Source organism: Camelus bactrianus, chromosome 2 (genome assembly GCF_048773025.1).
Source record: "Camelus bactrianus isolate YW-2024 breed Bactrian camel chromosome 2, ASM4877302v1, whole genome shotgun sequence".
NCBI lineage: Eukaryota > Metazoa > Chordata > Mammalia > Artiodactyla > Camelidae > Camelus > Camelus bactrianus.
Window position 1 is genome coordinate 57927028 of NC_133540.1, and position 21988 is coordinate 57949015.

The 21988-nt window shown below is 36.9% G+C and overlaps 1 long non-coding RNA gene across 2 annotated transcripts in view; it reads right to left on the reverse strand.

Annotated features, from left to right (window-relative positions):
* LOC123616472 (uncharacterized) overlaps positions 1 to 21988 on the reverse strand; it is a 40002-nt gene that overhangs the window by 8892 nt on the left and 9122 nt on the right. Inside the window, exons 1-2 of one of the 2 annotated variants that reach the window (XR_012510584.1) lie at positions 20866 to 21951; positions 5005 to 5071 (exon numbers count right to left, since the gene is read on the reverse strand). This is a non-coding gene — a long non-coding RNA (uncharacterized LOC123616472). Of the gene's footprint in view, positions 1 to 5004; positions 5072 to 20865; positions 21952 to 21988 lie in introns of those variants that run through there. The other variant, XR_006724468.2, reaches the window with a different exon arrangement.

Below are 21988 nucleotides of genomic sequence, written 5' to 3' on the forward strand. Positions count from 1 at the left end.
TCTAACCTATGATTCTACCCTTGCTTTTTTTTTTTTCTTAATACTTCCCTTGGTTTTTAAACCCCAGATCTAGATTCCTGATCTAGATTTCTATTTGTCTACCATGACCACAATGATATATGAAATGTACCTCAGACTTTTCATGTTCAAACAAAATGCATCATCCTCTCAAATCCCACTCTCCCCTCTGCATTCCATAGAGACCAGTGTCACTGTAATGCCAAGTTGTTGGGGTTTTGAATATTGAGGCTTCAATTCCTCTTTCCTCTCTGTTTCCTAAATTCAGTTCCTAATCCCTATCCATTTAGATTGTGAGAAATTTTTCTTCAGTTCCTTCATTTCCAATACCAGGGCTGCTGACTAATTCACCCCAACTACTCAAGAGCAGCTGACTGGATTTCCTGCTGACTGTTCTCTTTCTTCCTGATCCATCTGAAGTACTGAAGACAACATTATCAGCCTAAAACACACGTATAATATGTATAATAGCGTCACACTGTTGGCTTCAGTGGCCCCCAACAAATTATTTTTAAATCAGGAAGTGAGTTAGGTATTTTTCTGTATTTAAGGTACATTTAATTGGACAGGTCTTATTCTAGTCTCTTTATGTCTTTAAAAAAATGAAATGACTTATGAAGTCAGTAAGATGGTCTAACTGTAGCGCTAACACACAAAACTATAATTTCCAACATTTTAAAATCTTTACAATGTAAAAAATATTTAATTGTTATTCTTTAGACTTGGCCCTGTTCTCCTTCCCTGGTGAGGACTATAATCATGTGGAGATTGAAGTTTATAGCTTCTATTGGCTTTGAGTTAAAGGAGTGACATAAAGTTCAAAATCATTTTCTTAGAAGGAGAATAATTGCATTTGTCTTATATTTGAGTAATGCCAAATGACTTAAGTTATATAGCTCAACCATATCAAAGTGGGGCAAAAAGTGTCTAGTATGACTTTTTTGCCCAGGAAAAAAGTTTTTGAGGAAATTATGATCTACTGAAATATGAAAGAGAAAAACTGTAATCAGCATGTCTTCTATTTATGGTATTACCTCTACAGCTATAAATACATAAGGATATTCTAATCATTTCAACAACCATAGGAATGCAAAGAGCTTTGCAGTGAAAAGCGGCAACTTTTTAATAAATCACAACAAGTCTATACATCATTTGGACAGAAAAAAAGAATAACCTTTAAATGGTGAAATTCTACAAGTAGATGGGTAAGTAAAATGATCACAATCAGAGAGGAACACAGGTCAAATAAAGCACACACTCACACTAAATTTCCTTGTCTTTTGGAGATAATTTGCAAAGAAGGGACAATCGAACTACCAAGATAATTACCCAGGATACTGCCTTTATTCTTTGTTTTAAAAGATCATGTAATATTTAAGAAATACTTGTAGAAATGCAAATCAAAAGTGCGAGGTATCACCTCACACCAGTCAGAATGGCCATCATTCAAAAATCCACAAATGACAAATGCTGGAGAGGCTGTGGAGAAAGAGGAACCCTCCTAAATTGCTGTTGGGGATGCAGTTTGGTGCAGCCACTGTGGAAAACAGTATGGAGATTCCTCAAAAGACTAGGAATAGATTTACTATATGACCCAGGAATCCCGCTCCTGGGCATATATCTAGAAGGAACCCTACTTCAGGATGACACCTGCACCCCAATGTTCATAGCAGCATTATTTACAACAGCCAAGACATGGAAACAGCCTAAATGTCCATCAACAGATGACTGGATAAAGAAGAGGTGATATGTTTATACAATGGAATACTATTCAGCCATAAAAAACAACAACATAACACCATTTGCAGCAACATGGGTGTCCCTGGAGAATGTCATTCTAAGTGAAGTAAGCCAGAAAGAGAAAGAAAGATACCATATGAGATCGCTCATATGTGGAATCTAAAAAACAAAAACAAAAACAAACAAACAAAGCATAAATACAAAACAGAATAGACTCACAGACATAGAATACAAACTTGTGGTTGCCAAGGCGGCGGGGGGTGGGAAGAGATAGACTGGGATTTCAAAATTGTAGAATAGATAAACAAGATTATACTGTATAGCACAGGGAAATATATACAAGATCTTATGGTAGCTCACAGAGAAAAAAATGTGACAATGAATATATATATATTTATGTTCATGTATAACTGAAAAATTATGCTCTACACTGGAATTTGACACAACATTGTAAAATGATTATAAATCAATAAAAAATGTTAAAAAAAAAAAAAAGAACTACCTGTAGTTAAATCCTATTTTTAAATAACCATTTCAGCCTAGGGCAGAAAATAAGGAATAAAAGTTGCGAGTCACATTCCCATAGTGGGCGAATTTTTATCACCGATATGCTGTTAGTTACTGAAAGGCAAGGGAGAGATTTTGGAAAGGCTACAGGTAAGCTGTTGATATCACACATTCAAAACCCCCCAAGGCATATTTTGCCCTGAACAGCGTACCCATCTTGCCAAGATTTTCAAAAGAAACCCATACCCTCTGTCTTCTCTGAGACTCCACTGTAGAAATGGCAAAAGAAGAGCATAAAAATACTTTTAAAATGTCGAAAGAGAGTACATAGGAATGGTTCAATGCTTTAAAGATCTGAACGACCTGTCTGAAGTGTTTGTAAGACACAACCCTGGAGAACTCAGCCTCGGGCTCCTTTCTTTCTTTCTCTTCACATTACCACACAATCTTCTGATAAGCCTCCAAAGAAGAGGCCGACCCACTAGGATGACTAACCAAAAGGGTCATTCCTGACTAAGCACCTTGTGCCAAGTTCCACAGAATAGTGTGCATTTAAAGGTTTTGTGACGGCAACATCTTATAACGTTCTGTTTTCAGTCCTTTGTCTCAACTCAGCAAGTGGCTTCGTTTTTCTCAGCCACACAAAAATGTAAACAGATATTATAGTTTTGGAGAAACTTCTCTGGCATTTCCTTTCTGCTGTTTCAACTACAGTCCTGCCTCCATGTGCCAAAGGCAGACTGGTTCCAACAAAGCATCCTCGCAAATGCACAGGGAAAACTATCAACAATGCTATTGTCTTTAGAACATGTGCAGAAAAAGAGCCGATGTTTGACATTCAAGGTAAGCCCAACAAAGTATTCAGGAGATTATTCTTTCCTGCTCTTATAATCCACTAACTTCTTGTTGTTAGTTCTTAATCCAGTATCATGTCTAGACTGTTTCTTCTATACCTCCAACAAAGCTCTGGGAAAAATAAAATTGTATCTTCACATGCTCCTATACCCTTTAGCTATTATTGCCGGTCAAGATGTGGAAATAGCACACTGCATTCTCCCTTTGGAGTTTGGACTTTTTGTCTTTCTAGGACCTTGGCAATCTGCTATGACTAAAATAACAGACAAGAAACACAGGTACTTGAGGTTCTTTTTACTAGATTAATTCAATCTTCTTTTGAAACAAGTACTAAGTAAACATTAAGAGGATATTGCTATAACTTTTGGAAAGTATCAGGGCAATATAACCAATACATCCATGATAATATTCTGACTGTATTAAAAAGAACATGTTTGAAAACTTAAATGTGTCTAGATATACTCTAAATAAAGAAAATATACCCTAAAGTAAGATCAACTCAATCTCTTGAATTCAAAGCATTTATCATTAGAATAGATGAGGCATTCAAAAAGTAAAGAGGCAGTTAAACGTGATGGTGAGAAGCAGTTTCCTTTACTCCCAACTCTTCCACTCCCAAATCAATTTACAACAGCCCTCAGGACAAAGTGGAAAAAAAAAAAAAAAAAAAAAAAAGAAGCCTTGCTGCCTTTTAAGTGAGGGCAGCATTGAATAAGAGACAAAGAAAATTGATGCAGAATAATTTGCAATTTCCTGCAAAATGACTCCCATGAAGTTTAAAGTCATCCAGAACTGCCAAACTGATCCCACAGATCAAATAAATATGAGAACATTTCAATCTTTAACTAAACCCCGTTGGCCTTTCATTCCAATAAGCATCCAAATGGATGTTTGCAAACTAGAGGAACTTTAAATAATTTTTCACGGGAGCATGTTTTAATAATCTTCTTTCTCCTACCATGTTTTCATGAGCATTTGAACTGTGATCACTTATTTGTTTCTTTTTTAAATTATTTACTTATTTAACATATTTTTAAAATTTATTTGGGGGGTAATTAGGTTTATTTATTTATTTATTTTAATGGAGGTGCTGGGGATTGAACCCAGGGCCTTGTGCATGCTAGGCACATACTCTACCACTGAGCTACACTCACCCCCTTGAACTGTGATAATTTAAAAGAAGGAAATAAAGTCAAGAATCATGAAAGACACATTTATGAATCTGTCAAAAATATATTTGAATACTTTCTGTCCTCAGTCCTGGGGAATGTGACAAGTTGGTGAGAGAAGACTAAGAACCTCTGCAGTGATTTGCGAACAATGCAAAAGCAGTGATTTGCGAACAATGCAAAATAACACATTACTAAATTTACTCATGTGCGTTTCAACTATTGTTATTCTTGGACGAGAAAGATAAAAGAGGCTGGAGAGCTCAGAAGAAAAGAGGTGAAAATTCGACCACATTTGAGTGAGAATGGCTAAAGAAGAAGCACACAGCCCTCTATGAGTAGGGAAGTCACAAGATATAACTAAATTTATAACTAAATATTATATGTATATAACTAAATAATAACTAAAGTGAATATGAGCTGGGATATGAACCTGTGTGTTTGGGGAGGAGGGTTATTAAACATCATTGGCTTAGTTAAAGATACGGCCAGGAATGTTGAAAATAGCCTTTATTGACACTGTTGGCTGCCACACACATACTCCTGTGAATGGAACCTGGCATTGACTGTGCTCCTTCTACGTGCCAAGCGCCTACTACATTATTGATCAGTGTGATAGAAAGTGGGAAATAAGGTTGAAAAATAATCAGATTATGGAGGACTTTAAAATATTTGGGGCCATATCATGGATCGCATAAAAATGAGTTTCTCTTACCTGTCCTCTGAGGTGAAATCATGTAGACATCGTCCATGGATTCATTCATTCCTTCAGTCATGTGTTCCTTTGAAAGAGAAAGATGAATATTGTACTGTATCTGCCCTCAGGCTCTCCCTTTATTCTTCCCTACTCAATGAGGAAAACAAACAAGCAAATGACATTAAGCGCAATGTGGTTAAGGCTATGCAAGAAGTTTATGGAGTCAAGTGATCTGGCTTGTTTGTTCAAATTGGTTAGATGATACAGTCATTTCAAGATTACGTGGTGAATCTTGATCACCAAGTTGCTTTAAATCCCTGCATCTCACAAGGAATGGCAAGGTTTCTGAAAATTCTTATACCAGGGGCATAGGGAGCCACATGAGGTTAAGTTTTTCTCTCAACGAATATTTGTGTAGACCCAACTATATTATGCCAATCACTGCTCCAGGCCCTGTGGGTCTTTCCTGCCTTTCTGTACTTAGAAGCTGGGGCAGGAATCTGATGATAAACAATCAATCAATGAGTATATTACATGTTACAATGTCGGAAAAAATGTGATTCATCTTATATTCACACTTTTAGCAAAAAAGAAAAATCAAGGTAGAATTTAACTGGTATTGAATCCAAAGTACTACTTTTATATGAAATCAACCACAGGCAGATAATGGAGTAGATTTCAAAATTTATGTTTTGGATAAAATACAAGATTTCAAAGTAATTTTGTTCTTATAACTGACCACTCAGGACTATACCTCAGAATACTGCTAAATAAGTTCTCTCTTTTGCTATGAGGACTATCTTGTTGGAAAAGTTAGCGTAATGCTGCTAAGATTTAATGGATTTATTTTGCCACTGTTTGGATGGACTGTCAGGGATTGGTAAAGAATAAATAGCTTTTAGATGTCTCATAGATATAATTTATGAGAATTTCTTATATCATAAATATGTATTTTTTTCCTCCCAAAAAACTCCAATGTTCGTTTCCTCAAACCATTTCCTATAGCAATATTTTCTGGAAGAATACATCTGTTAAAGTCATCATCCATCTCAGTAAATTTGCAAGTAAAAAGACTTGATTAATAATTAACCATTATATATCCCTGTTTGGAGTGTAGCCTTTACCATTCCAACTGTAACATGTCTACGGTCTGTGAAGGAGGTGAGGCGAATTGGGGATTGAGCTCTGGGAGAGGGTGGGAGGATCCTCACTGCTGGGAGTTTGCCAGAAGAGACCTAGTGCAGCTGTCTTTTAACACCTGTCCTCTTTTCAAAAGCAGGGGGTGGCATTCTTATAGAGAAACCAGAGAAATCTGGATTAGAGGAAACTACTAAAAGATGGATAGCTTATTGTGTCTGATCTTTTGGGTGGCAGAATAATTGCTAATAGACCAATGCCATGTTTGAAAAAAAATGTACACTAGACACTGTTTTCTCCACCATATAATTCAGTGATGTGTTGTAAATGAGAAACACAATCCAAAAGATAACCAATTATTAAACATGTTCATGAGCAATAAAATGATAAGTGATCATAAAGGCCATTGAAGAGAGCTATGAATACAGAATGACTTCTATTGCATTGGAAAAATTGCTTGAAATCAGATATAAAATAGTCACTTGAAGGAATCATCTGTTCACATTAACACAAGAGGAAGTTTAATCATACCCAAGGCTCTGGTGTTACAGACTGTGCGCAATAAACATAGAGGGATTAAAAAAAATCTATTTCCAATAAAGGCAAAGACTTTAATGCAACTAGATTTGAAGCGGAATGCAAAAAGAAAGACGCCACTTTTACTGCTTTGAGTTCCTCCACGTAGGCCTCCTTGAGTTGTGTTCTGTTTTGGATATCCCATGTTTGAAAAGAAAGACAAACTGGAGTGAGTTCAAAGGAAAGCAACTGAACTGATAAAAGGTTTGGAAATAAGACAGACCTGTGAGCAATGGGCATGTTCAGACTAGAGGAGAGACAATTGAAAGAGAGACATGTTAATTGCCTACAAGCATTTAGAGAGATGTTATGGGGAGAAAAAGGATAAGCTCATGTTAATCATTAGGAAAAGAGTAGGAAGCCATAAATGTAGGCTCTTCGTGGGAATTGCCTGGAATAACTTATTTATTTTGCTCTCGAGGTAATTTATGCAACTTGGTGACTTGACATCATTCAAGTTCAAGTACATAGGCACCAATGGCATGTACTTTAAGGCCTAAGGGCACAAAAAGACTACAAATCAATGTCCCTGGGTAAAATGTGGTTGAAAAGAAATATGTGGCCTTTACCTTTTAAGATGAGTAGCCTAAAGTGATCTGGGGGACCCCAGTGCCACTTAAGATATCTCAGAGTGAGAGGAAGTTTCTGTCTACTAGAGAGAGTTTAGAAAGAAAAAAAAACAAACTAATTTTTCTATCAAGCAAAGGGACCACATGAATGAATGTTTTTATGAAGAATATCTTTACGTAGAGATATTTCTAGAACATACTGGCTAGCTCTGACACTAGGTAAGAAACAATTTCTCTTTCACCATGGAGTGTTCCCTAATTTCCCGTCACCTACTTCCCATGCCTCTCCCTTCAAGCAGGCATTTGGTGGTGCAGGGGAAGGAAACTGAGTATAAAATTTTTATAATTAAGGCTGGATTAGTAGTAAGAATGCCCAGCAATCCGAAGACTGAGCAGCATTTTTGATGTTTGAAAGAAGTGTGTAATGTTGGATTAAGCTACAAGAAACCAAGCATTTTTTTCTCCAGCGAGGCTTTGATGTCGAGGCCGGAGCAGGCCCCTAGCCGGTCACAGTTGCCTCCGTGCATTTGTGATCCAGTGCTCCATGTTCTAATCCGTTGGAGCAGAGTCCTTGGACCCAGTAACACTGACACTCATTCTTATTAATGGGTTCCCCTGGATTGCTTTTTTTGTTATTTCTCTGTGCTCTGATTTTTTTTTTCTTCTCACTTTAACATTTTCCAGGGACTTTGATTGATCTAATGTAATCTCTTTTTTCCACTTTTTTTCAAAGCATGAAAATTTCCCTGCCAGGTGGATATTCCCCAATTCTCAAAACTCGACTTTTTTTTAAAATAAGAGTGATTCTGAACGGTGAGAACTCATAACTCATTTGAATGGAAAACAGTTGGGGGGTTGCCACACTTCATTGTACTTGATTGTTGACACTGGGGGCAGCTGTTACTGCCAATCTAGCTTCAACCAACTGTGAGTGCATCAGGATCACACACACGCGCGCGCACACACACACACACACACACGTGCAGTCCTCTTCCATTAGGCTAATGGAGTTTGGGGAACATTAGAGTATCATTTCTAAACTCTTTTCCAATAACTTCTAGTAAAGTCCAGGCTGATTTTATTTTTCCTGTTATCACTTTTCATTTCCATATCTTTGTCTGTAGTATTAACACCTGTGAGCATATTTCATTACTCCAAATTAGCATCAACAACAAAATGAGGCAGATGTAGCCATAAGCTTTTGAACAAGAAACATGGTAGAATCATGAATTCCAGGCAAATCCGTTTGCCCTATTTATATAGTTAGAAAAAGTAGAAGTTTCTATTTTTGTATGTTCCATCGGGTCGCTATAATTTCAAAGTCAAGAGGGTGCTCTATGGATCAAATTATGCTCCTGTCTCCAGGTGACCCAGAGACTTTATGCACACAGTGTGCCCTTGCCTATTACAATAGAAAGTTAGAGCGAATGAAGCAAACTAATGCTAGTAACTTGAATTTCAGGTTCCAGTAGGATTTGATACTACATATACCAGAGTCTGAAAACTTCAGTACTTCACAAAGTTGAATCATTTTCTCCTACACCTCATAGCAGCCATGAAGAAGTTAGATAGTTCTATTAATTAACGCCACCTCCCCAAGTAACTTCACAATTTAATGAAGATGGTAAAGGACCATCATTAATGCATAAACCATTTCTGTGTGACCTCTTCTCTGAACTCCTTCCGTCTGAAAGAGGTGAGTCTCTTCCATGGAATTATAAATACTAAATAATACATGTCCATGTAAAATGTGCCTTCTCAGGAACACTGTGATAGGCTAAGTACAAAACCATTTATGTACATTGAGATTACTGTCAATATCTAACCATGATTGTTGTGTCATTGAGAAAAAGAGGACGACGGGGAGACAGAATTCTGTTCTCCCGTTCGGGTGTAGGAAACTCACTGATCACTGTATCTCTTGGCTACTTTATATGTGCAATGACAGTAATACTCATGAAAAGTAACGTATGATCCGGGATTAAGTTTTTACAAATTTAAAATTTGGGGGACTATTCCTTCACCTGCCGTCATACTGCTTTAGAGCCGTTAAAAGATCACAGGAAAAGAAAACTCAGTATTGTTCTCTTCTTACCTATTTTTTGGCCATTCATTTTCTGAAAGAACTATGAAAGGGAAAGAAACAATAACAAACAATGCTACACTACACGGAAGTCAGGCACCCCTCCTGCCTAATTGAGAGGGAGATTTTCAGTAAAAAGAAAAATTTTGTCTGTTGATTGTAGCTACCTCTCATAATAAGTTTCAGATTATGTCACACTACAACTCATTTTAATCCTTTCTCTTTTTTTCTAAAGGTGCCAAATTATAAATAAATCGCATAGGCTTGAATATGTATGTGAGCGTCCACCCTTCACAACTGCTCAAGCATCGTAAAAAACTTTTGAGACAAGTTAAATTACAGACCGGTAGAGAAAGTGAGTGGGAAGTGAACTGAAGAAGCACAGGAAGCATTTCCGCCCTCTCATTTAACAGTGGTTGTTTCTCTTTTGTTTCTCTCCTCAAATGCTCTCTCTTATATGTTTTAAGGAAATCACTTTGGCAGTGTGAGCGATGGTGAAACTTGAAAGTGATTAGACATCTGATCTGTACTTTAAAATCTTTTCTAAAAAGACAAATTAATTAACAGAAATTGAAATGCTCAGGCTTAATGATCTGAACTTAAATTTAGAATTAATAAATATTCAAAACAGTTAAAGATGATTTGTAAAATGTGTGGCTCTGGGAATTTCTGGTTCTCAGTATTTGTAATGGCATTATTTTCCTATTTCCAAGATTTTCTTATTAACATGCAAATAAATAGACACAATTTAGAGTAAAATACAAACAAAACAACACATACTATCTTATATTTCCATATCCATAATTCTATATTTACAAACAATACATTTACCCATTTGTCTCATATATGAAGACTTAAGCTTTCTAGAGGATGAACCAAAACAAGAAACAGCAAAGGTGGACAAGCTATAATACGATTTTTCCATTTCATTTCTTAGCCCATTCAACAAATAGGTATTGAAACTTCCTGAAGGTGATACTAGGTAAGTGACTTTGGGAAATACTGATGAATAAGCAGAGCACTTGCCCTCACAGGCTCGTGGTGCATTTTCCGTCTTCATGCCCTAAGTGCAGGCTTTTTATGAAGTATGGGCTGAGACAATCTAACTTAACATATTCATGTTCTCTGAGCTCAAAATACAGAAAAGATTTTGTTTTCCTTCAGCTTGGGTGAGATCAGACCTTCTCTAGACAAGAACTAGATCAGGGTTTCAGAATCTGTGAAATAAGCTCAGGAGAAAAAAAATGATTCAATATCCTACACTCACAGAGGAAGTTCGCAGGAGGAGTCAGGTACCCAGTGTAGCCCAGGACTAGTAGGTCCTGAGCAGGGCTGCTCTAGCCCGTGGTGGGTACCCACAGCCAATTCTCGCCCAAAGTAAGCCTTCTCTGGCATCTTCCCTTACTTGGGGGAAGGAAAGAATGTTACAAAATACTGGTAAACATGAATATAATATTGCTGTGAGAAACAAAACAGTGAACAGATAATACAGTGTTTCACTGAGTGAACAATAAGAGGATAAAAGACATAAATCAACCCCAAGAGTATTTTCTGCCAAAGATGTAAAGACGCACAGATTCCCGCATTAAAGTAAGATAGCTTAGTCCCCTGAATTCATTTAGTAACTCTTGGATTTCAAGCTATTATCTGGTATTATAAAAATAACTCCTTCCCTCTTTTCTCAATGCCAAAGATCTACCTGCTTTCTTTAAAGAAATGAAGTTGCAGACAATCAAGGGATTTGATCGTTTTCCACTGTCCTGGTTCAGAACAGTTCCATTAGCAAAATCATCCTAGAAATCTATTTGTGTATCTTGCTTCTACCATAAAAGGCCTATTGTTCCCTCTGTGTTTTGTTTTTGCTGTTCACTTCTTAGGCTTAATGAATTAATTTTTAATTATTTGCAATTTAGCCATCCAAAATTGCTTAAACGCATGATTCATTCTCAGTCTTTTGTTCTATAGATAGTAAAAATAATCGCAATTCCATTTATCCTGCACTGCTACTTTTGATTTCCCACAGCTACCTAAAGAAGTTCTGTGCACATAAAAACACAGAAAAATATTCTAATATGGTATAAATAAAAATGGAGGTGCAACCCTTGAATCTCATTTTGAAACATTTTTATGCTCAACTGCCAGAAAGAGTAGGGAGGAACAATTAAGATGATACTGTAAAAAAAATCTAAGAAGACATGTGAATTTCATGACAGTCCAGAAAATCTAAACTATAAATTATTTAAGACATTTTATCCCAAAATGTAAGTTATTTATCTAAAAGTGTATTATCAACACTTTTTCAAAGAGCTGAATCAACTCAGTGGTAATAATCAACTCAGTCATAATGATAACTTCCCAACAATACCAAAGTATGTTCTGCATCACCCAAAACTAAAAGTACAATACAGATTAGCTTTTACATGTTTAATTACATTTCAATACTTTAATAATTAGTAGTCTGTCTTTGGAACTCATGCTAATTTAATATAGACCAGAAAAAAAATCAGTAATTAAAAGGATCAATTTCCCAGTCAACAGGGTCTACATTTTACAAAACAAAGGTAAAAAATCCTGTTCTCAAAAGTATTGATTTTTAAGATTTATTTATTAGAATTCCAGAGCCATTTAAGCATTTGGGAAACTTTTCCTTTTTAGGACAACGAATTAATTGGTCAAATATTTAAATGTTTTTTTTTAAAGGAGGAAATGAGTTTGTGAAAGAGGTGAAGGGGATTAAAAGGCAAACTTCCAGTTGAATAACAATAAGTCATAGGGATGTAATATACAGCATAAGGAACATGGTCAATAACATTGTAATAACTTTGTGTGGGAACAGATGGCTACTAGGCTTATGGTGATTGTCCTATAATGTATGCAAATGTCAAATCATTACGTAGTACACCTGAAACCTTAAAAAAAAGATGTTTTAAATTTATATAAGCATTTGAAACGTTTAAGATAATTTAAGTAACTAAGTTTGAAAATGAGACTGATTTTTAAAACAGGAATTTTGTGCTTTTAACTTGAGCTAATGAAATTTTAATCAAGAACCCCTTGAAAGATAACTGATCTATTTTTACATAAAAATATGTATTTTTAAAAATAGAATAAGGTTTGTAAAATTGAACATCGATGCTTAAGTAAAACTGAATTTTTAAATATGTATCATTAGGTAGGTAGTATAGGTTTGTTTTTTTTTTCTTCTTCTACTCACAAACACACCTTGGGACACAGAGAAAACCCTCCTAAATGTTGGAAAATGTTAACTAGAAAATCATTCTTCAGATTCACCTGGGAATTTTTAAACTTACCTTCTCTGCAAAGCTTTGCTGACCATCCAGCAGAGTGGGTCATATCCTCTCTGTATTTCCATATTCCTTGTCACAGCCAGTGAGAAGGTATATAGATTAAGAGGACGAGTGTTAAAGTTAGACAGCCTAGTAACAAATCCCAGATGTGTCACTTACTGGCTGTGTGGTCTTGAACAGGTTATTCACCTGCTTTAAGGCACTATTTCCTTAGAAAGAAGATAAATATAATAATGCCCACCTCTTAAATAAATAAATAAATAAATAAATAAATAAAACAATTTGGGCAAAAATCTTCGGTTCAATGGTTGATATTGCTTTGATCTTTCAGCACTGTGTTTGTAGTTCTGATTTTAAGCTTCTCTGCTGACTGTTGTTAGTCACAACAACAGTAATAGGTAACACTTTAATAGTGTTTATTCAAAGCCAGCCATTTTTCTAAGCATTTTGCATATATCAATTCATTTAATTCTCACAACAATTTATAATCCCCATTTTACAGGAGAAGAAACAAAGGCCCCCCAAATGTTAAGTAGCTGATCCAAGTTCACTAGCTGGCACTTGGTAGAGTAGGCATTTGACCCAGGCAGGGTGACTGTAGAGATTTTAGCCATGTTTTTAGGCACTACAATTGACTGCCTCCCTTTTAAAATAATTTAATTTGCCACTTCCTTATGATATATACTAAGGACACAAAATTGACTAAGATGGAGTTATTTTTGAGTAGTTCACAGTATAGCAAGAAAAACAGGCATCTATTCATAATTATATCAAAATGCCAATGAAGGCAAGTCTTGGATCACTCTTCTCTTTCTCTTTCCTTCCACTGCTCAGATCTGCCATCCACTGGGCTGGCATTACTTTTGTCATATCCCTCAGCAATGCCTACATGCAAAAACAGATTAAGCACTTGGTGGATTCACTGATCACAAAACTAACAAGAGGTTCTTCTGAGCCAAGGATGGCACTACCACAGACCTACCAAAGCAAATAATCAGAGACTCAGCATTACCATAAAAGATGCATTCAGGTACAGACTTTGCGGATTGGGCTCGTCCTTCAGAGTTTCCTCCAATTGTTGGAGTCCCCAGATAAAGACTGCCTGCCACATTAAATAAGGCCTCTGTCTGACTGAAGAACCAGTGGGGGAAAAAAAAATTCATAAGTATAAAACCACCACCACAACCAAAAAAAAAAAAAAAAAAAGATATGAGAGTCTTTAGAATGATTCAGAGATATGCCTAAGGAAATGCTGACTTCTACTACCCTAGAAAGCCATCTAATACACAACCCGGCAGATAATGCCAGAACTACTGGGAGAATCGTATTTCTCATTGCACTTTGACTAGTGCCAGTGGGAAGACTTTGGACTAAGTCTATGAGTGATTGAATCCACTCTACTGCTGGGCTTCTAAGACACAGAAGTAGTAGGTGTTAAGGAAACATTATAAATATCCCCTTCTCCCCCTTGACACCTGAGCTGCTCTGTATTCTCCAACGGAATAACCATTCTCAGGGTCATTGTCAACTTCAGGAGAAATGTTTAACTTTAATGGTCAGGAGCCTTCCTTTGGTTCATCCAGAAATAATCCAGCTTCTGATTGGTTCTGAGATATATGGGTGAGGGAAACAGCTGTTGTTACATAAACCTCACTAAGACATCTGCACTTCCTCTGCTTCTAATTATCTGGTACAGATTGAGATGTGTATAAAGTTATTCCTTCGTGTCTTTGTTTTAATATCCACATTGTGCATGCAGCCATCCTTCCAGAATTAGTAGCTTCATTCGTGTTACCTTTGCAGCTGCATTCATTTTGCCTATCTACTCATGCCTAGAAGTTTCCTCAGTTGTTTTGGTTGTCTATTGCAGCATAACAATCTACCCCCAAATTTAGTGATTTAAAACAAAAATTAGTTTATAATCTCTCATGGTTCTGTAGATTAACTGGAACTCAACGGGGCAGTTTTTCTGTTGGATTCTCTGGAATCTCTCATGCAGTTGCAGTCTGGGTTAGTCATTGGTGGCGCTCAGCTGAGGTGCTGGACACTAGGATGACTAAGCCTCTCTCCTGGCCACACTGTCAAGCCCTCATCTCCATGTATATGTTCTTCTCACATGAAGGTCCCTTGTTACCCCAAGTACAAAAGCTGAAACTCCTAGGCCCCCTTAAGACTTGGGACTGAAACTCTACCCAAGTCCAATGCCAACCCAAGTTTAATGGGTGGGAAGAGTGACTCTTGATGGGGAGTGTGACAAAGAATTTGTGGCTATCTTTCATCTCACTGGCAACAAATTATTTACATCCCTCCCACCCCTCCTGATAATCATTTACATTCCAGCAAAATATATACACCTCTTCACAAGGCCATCAAAAGTTTCACCCCTTTACAGAATCAGTCTTAAAGTCGAAAATCACTTTATCTAAATCAGACTCACATGTCATTTAGAGTCCTCATGTGTACCTCTCTCAAGCTGAAGACCTGTAAACTAAAGAGACAATTTATCTGTGTCACCTCCTGACATACTAAAGATGCAATGGAGGTACATGGTCTAGTGGAGCTGCAGTGGACATGCTCATTAAAAAAGGGGTGGGAGGGTAATGCAGGCAAATAAGAGTATCTGGTCTGTAGAAATTCTGAAACACAATTGAGCAAATGTTGCCAGCTCTCTGATCAGAACCCACCCTCTAAGCCCTGTGATGGTTCGCACTGGTTTTCACTGCCACTCTCTGGGCTGTTGCTTCTATGCTCTCAGTCAGCCTTCATTTTGACAAGCAATGGCCTATGTTTGCAACGCAGTCCCTTTCCATGCTTGCTTTCTCTTTGTAAGAATTGGGACCACAAAGCCTCCTTTGTTTGGAACTACATTCATTCCTTTTAGTCCAAACAGTTATAATATCTTGTAAAACACTATGGGCTTCCTGTGTATCAAATTGTACTATAATCTGTCAGACAAATGTAAAAACCAAAAATCTCTCGCAGAGGTTCTTCTTTCCCTCAGGCTGAGAGTCACAGTACTATGAGGAAACGTACTCAAGATTCTTAAAAACCTGATTTTCTTTCTCTACCATAGAGGTTTAAGAGGCATGCATTAAGATTCTTTGAAGCCTTTCTGTCTAGCTCTGTGCAGCAAGATATGACCCATGAACCAAATCCAACCCACAGCCTGTTTTTTATTAGGCCTGCAAGCAAGCTAATACCAGCTTTTAAATTTTTAAAGGATTGTGAAATAAATAAATAAATAAATAAATAAATAAATAAATAAATAAATAAATAAATAAATAAAAACAGTACACTGAAAACTAGCAACCATTGTTGGACTAAATTAAAGAAGTCCTAAATAAATGTCATGGCATCTTGTGTTCATTGGTTGGAAGACTTAATATTGTTGCGGAGGTAATTCTACCCAAAGTGATCTACACATTCAGTTCAATTCCAATAAAAAACCCCAAACAGCCTTTTTGGCACGAATGGGAAAGCTCATCCTAAAATTGTAAGGGCTCCCAAATAGTATATATATGTATATGTATATGTATATGTATATGTATATGTATATGTATATGTATATGTGTATATATATATGTATATGTATATATGTGTGTGTATGTGTATATATATGTATATGTATATATGTGTGTGTATGTGTATATATATGTGTATATATATATGTGTGTGACCTGGTAGCTCAAGCTGAAGACCCATGAAATCTAGTTCCAGTCCAAGTCTTGGCCTGAGGACAAGGATTGCCAATATCTGAGAGTCTAAGAAGACAAATGCCCCAGCTCATACTGTCAGGGTGAGAGAGAGACTTCTCCCTTCCTCTGCATTTTTCTTTTCAGCTCCTCAGCGGATTGCATGATGCCCACCCACACTGGAGAGAGCAATCTGCTTTACTTGGTCTACCAATTCAAATGCTAATCTCTTCTGAAAACACTTCATAGACACACCCAGAAATAATGTTAACCAGATATCTGGGCATCGCTTGCCCCAGCCAGGTTAACATATAAAATTCACTATCACACTCACACTTTCCTATTTCAAACTTACCACAAACCTACAGTAATCGAAGCAGTGTGTACGGGAATAATGATAGACATAAAACTCAGTGGAAATGAATTGAGAGTCTAGAAATAAACCCATACATCTATGGTCAGTTGACTTTCAACAAGGGTTCCACTATCATCAGATGGCAAAAAGGAAAAAGACCTCTTCAACTAATGGTGCTGAGACAACTAGATAACCACATACAAAACAATGAAGTTAGAGTCCTGTTCCATGCTGTCTATAAAAACTAACTCAAAATAGACCAAATGTAAATAAGAACTAAAAATATAAAACTCTTACAAGAAAACAGGGCTAAATCTTACTGACATTGGGTTTGGCAGGGGTTTCTTAGATTTGACATCAGAAAGACAAGTAACAAAAGAAAAATACTTAAGCTGGGCTTCTTCAAAATTTAAAACATTTGTGCATCAAAGCATACTATCAATAGGCAAAATTACGACATACAGAATGGGGAAAAATTTACAAATTATAAATTTAATAAGAGTTTAATATTCAGAATCTGTAAAGAACTACTATGACTCCACAACAAAGAGACAAGCAACCTAATTTAAAAATGGGGAAAGGACTTAAAGACATATTTTACTAAAAAAGTTTATGAATGGCAACAAGCACATTAAAATTAAGTTCAGCATCCTTAGTCATTAGGGAACCACAAATCAAAACCACAATAGGATACCATTCTATGCTCTCTATGATGGTTTTAATTTAAATAAATAAATAAAACCAAAAAATAACAAATGCTGGTGAGGACATGGAGAAAGCAGAAAACTTGTATATTGGTGGTGAGAATGTAAACAGTGGAAAACAATTAAGCAGCCTGGCAAAAATTAAACAGAATTGCCATATGACCCAGTGATTCCACTCCTGGGTTCATACCCAAAGGAACTGAAAACAAGAATTTAAAGGAAAATGTGTATATGGATGCTCATAGCAGCATTATTCACAACAGCCAAAAGGTGAGACAGCTCAAGTATCAATGAACAGATGGATGGATAAACAGAATGTGGTATAACTGTACAATGAAATATTTATTGTTCAACTATAAAAAGGAATGAAATACTGATACACACTGGGATGATCCTTGGAAGCATTATGTTAAGCAAAAGAAAAGAGATCCAAAATACCACATAATTTATGGCTCCATTTACATAAAATATTCACAAAGGAAAATCCATAGACTCAGACAGTGGTTGTCAGAGGCAGGGAGGAGGAGGGACTTGGGAGTGACTGCTTAGTGAGTGTGAGTTTTCCTTTCGGGGTGATAAAATATTCTGAAGCTAGATAGTGGTGATGGTCACACAACGCAGTGTGCTAAATGTCACTAACAGTAAATTTCCTGTTCTGTATCTTATGTTACAGAAAACAAACAAACAAAGAATATGAGACATGGATCTTATGGAGTCTGAAAAACTTATAACATTTGCTATTTGGCCCTTTCCAGAAAAAAAATTTCCAATCCATGGTCTACTTGAGCGGGTCTACCACTCATGTTGTAATTATTTTTGAGGTCTTAGCAAATAATCTTGAACTGTTTACCCTAAGACAATTTATTACTGGTACCACCTTAATTTTCTTCTTTTGAGAGTCTTTTGCTGGATGGTTGAAAAGCTGGAAATGAGGGGGTAGGAAGGGATAAATTTGGGAATTTGAGATTTGCAATTACCCACTATATATAAAATAGATTAAAACAAATTTCTTCTGTATAGCACAGGGAACTATAGTCAATATCTTGTAATAAACTTTAATGAAAAAAATATGAAAATGAATATATGTGTATATATATACATGGCTGGGACATTATGTACACCAGAAATTGGCACATCATAACTGACTGTACTTGAATTATAAAAAAAAATTAAAATTTTAATTTAGCATATAACTGTCTCAGAAATGCTTCCTCTAGATTTTGCTTGAAAACTGAACAGTTTTTCTTTTGTTCGTATTTCTTGTTTCTAAATCTTAAAATACACAACTAAAAGAAGTCAGCTGACTTTTTTAACAGACTTTATGAATCGTTTCCTTACGGCCATTTCAGCTTCCCTGCTCCCAACTGGTCCCAAATAAATACTGTAATACTGTGTGCGTGTGTGTGTGTGTGTGTGTGTGTGAGAACATCACCGCACTTCCAGCTTGACTGGATCCAGGTAGACAATTATCATGTGGGTTTGCAGTTGAAGTCAGGTAGTGGTTGGGCTAGACACACAAGATAACTTCTCTCACATGTCTGGTACCTTATCTGGAATGTTGGAAGAGCAGGGTGCTGGCTGGGCGTCTCCCTCTCTCTCCACTTCTCCATGTCTCCCCCTCTCCATCTCTCACTCTCTCTCTCTCTCCCCCTCTCCCCTCTCTTCACATAGCTAGTGTGGGCTTTCTCAGAGCACAGTGGTCTCAGTGTGATCGACCTAACTTGGTGGCTAGCTGCCCTCAGAATGAGTATCTATGTGAGCCACTTGAAAATTACAAGATTCTTTATGACCTAGCCTTGGAAGCCATGCAGTCTTTTTTGTGCAAAAGTCTAGTGATCAAAAGCAAGTGACAGGGCCAGCTCAGATTCAAGGGGAAGAAACTGCTCGTTGGCATGGAATCTGGCAGTGACGGTTCATTGAGGAGGGGAGCATCTGTGAAGACCAGCCACCATATTCACCTACACATTTAACTGGAAGTCTAAATCATGGGTATGCTTTCTTGATTAAAATAAGATTTGTGTGAGGAAATAAATGAATAAATAACCTACAGTGAGAAGTTCAGTAATAGACATTTAAGCAAATGCTCAGTGGCCACATGAAGGAAGAAGGGAATAGTTCTGCCTTAGAGAATCAGAGAAAGTCTGTATAGGAATGACAAAATCTGACCTGAATTTTGAAGAATGACTATGCATTTTACAGAGAGAGAACGGGAAATGTATTCATAAGCAGAAGGAACAGGGTAAGCTCACACTGAGATGAGGAAGCACGCGATGGGGCCCAGAAATGCCAAGTACTCCGACATAATTACAGTGCACATTTGGCCAAGATGAGGCTGACAGCACCGATGGGGACCTCCACAAAAAAGGATCCTGTGGATGCATCTGCCTGGGAAATTATACATGTTTTCCTATAGTTCTCTTATTAGCTCCTAATGAATCTTCAAATACTGGGGGCTCTCAGTAGTTTTGCAATAAAGAAATCCATTTAACTCCAAGAAACTTTCCAATATATTTGAATAGAGAATGCTTTTTTGATACAACAGTCACAAATCATTCCTCCAACCCTTTATTTTACGAAACATCTTTAGGGAACCATTTATGGCTCAAAAGCAAGTGAGAGAGATGCTAAGATGTTCATTATTGCAAAAAACTCCGGGACTATTTTGGATGGCTTTAAAGGGAACAAGCCTGGAATGAAGGAGTCTAGCTGGAATATAAGAAGAAAATGGAGACCTGAACGAAGAAGGCGACACTGGAAACGGGGGTGTGGGCAATGAGCACATCACCTGTAGTAACTGAGGGAGCTCTCGTGTAGAAATATGAGCACCGCAGGTCCCAGGATAGGATGCTGCTATCATTCTTCCTAATGGACATGTTATCCAATTATGTAGCTGTATCATTTCGTACTGACTTGAACCAAAGGATTAAATGAAATTTAAAAGAAATTATATATCACATACAACCTGTCTACACTACACTGAGCTTATTGTTGGCTCAGGCCAAAGGACCAGAGAAAATGAATTATCTACTTCCTACTGGCCAATAAAATGAAGCATAGCTGTTAGCTGGAGGGTTTTTTATGCCAAACTTTGTTTTTCTGCAGCTCCTAAATTCCAGCAGAAATTTATCATGTAGTTCTGTGCTCAGGGGGAGTTGAACTACAGAATAAATAGCGTCATAAAGGCTTATTTTGCAGGAGATGCAGGCATTCTTTTTCAGGTTTTATTTTTTTTCTTATGTGTGAAGTTTAAAATACATACTAAAATGTTCTTCTACAGAGGGTTGACATTATGATTTTCAGGGGCTGGGTTACATGACATTCTACAGCGACAGGGTGGCCTTACTAATGTCTATACCTTTAGAAATTGGGAGTGCAGCTTAGAAACTAAACCTGGAACAAAGTAAGAGCAGCATATACATAGGGCCTTAAAAAAAAACACACACACAAACACAAACCTGCTGGCCCAATTTCAGAAACCGTGGCAATTATTTGCAGGCGCAGGTAAAGTTTACCAAGCTCCTGTGTTGCTCATTTGCATCTCTGACGTTATGCTACTGGCTCAGCACCTGTGGACGTTTGCATGCACATCTTTTACAGCCAAATTTTCTGTGGGGCAGAGGGAAACATCCATGGAAAAGGAAACTCAGCTGAGAGGAGGTGGAGAAAGACAGTTTGGTCACTTCACTGCTCAGACACAAAGGCAATTATTTAAGTCTCTGTAAAACCTTGCTTCCAAGAGCCAAATGCATTATGTAATTTGCTTTATGCTGTCCGTTTCTATTTGCAAAGGAATCACATATTTCCAACTTCTTCATTGCTAAGATAAAAACCATGGTAACGTTATAGACATTCTATTATTGTAAGTACATGGTAAGTACAAAGTGCCCATAGTGAAGTTTTACATCTCATGAGATAGCCTCACTAAGATTTTTGTAGAAATGATCATAACCATTATATCCAGATTTAGAGAGGCTAAATAGACGTCAGTCCATATCCACATCAAGATAAGGTTTCAGAACTATCTAAACCATCACTCATTTTCATACTCTATTGCTAATAACAATGACAAGAACGACAAAGCGTTCCTCAAAGAAAAGTTCCATGACATTAAATGTAAATGAGATATCATCCATAAAATACTTTGCACCTGCCTAGCACATAATGAATAACCAGTAACAATGAACTTTTACGTTATAAGATGAGAAAAAAAAATAAATGTGGGTGGAAAATGAGTAGTTTTGGTCACAAGATGAAAAATTCCAGTGGAGAGAAGGACTCTGTTCACCTGTAAACAACTAAGTTACTGGTATGTTTATATTCAAGGCCAAAATGTTGTAAATAGGTTTGATTCCACTATCATTTAACTGATTAATTTGCATGCACACAAAGATCTAGCTACAAGGATGTTTACGTAACCATTTTATCATAGAAAAACTTAGGAACCACCTACTGTCCAATAGTAGGCCACTAGGGAAATGAACATGGTCTATTCCAACCACACAGTACAGCTTAACCATTTAGATTATTATTATTATTAAAGACCAGCTAAATGTCATGGGGAAAATGTTCATTATCAAC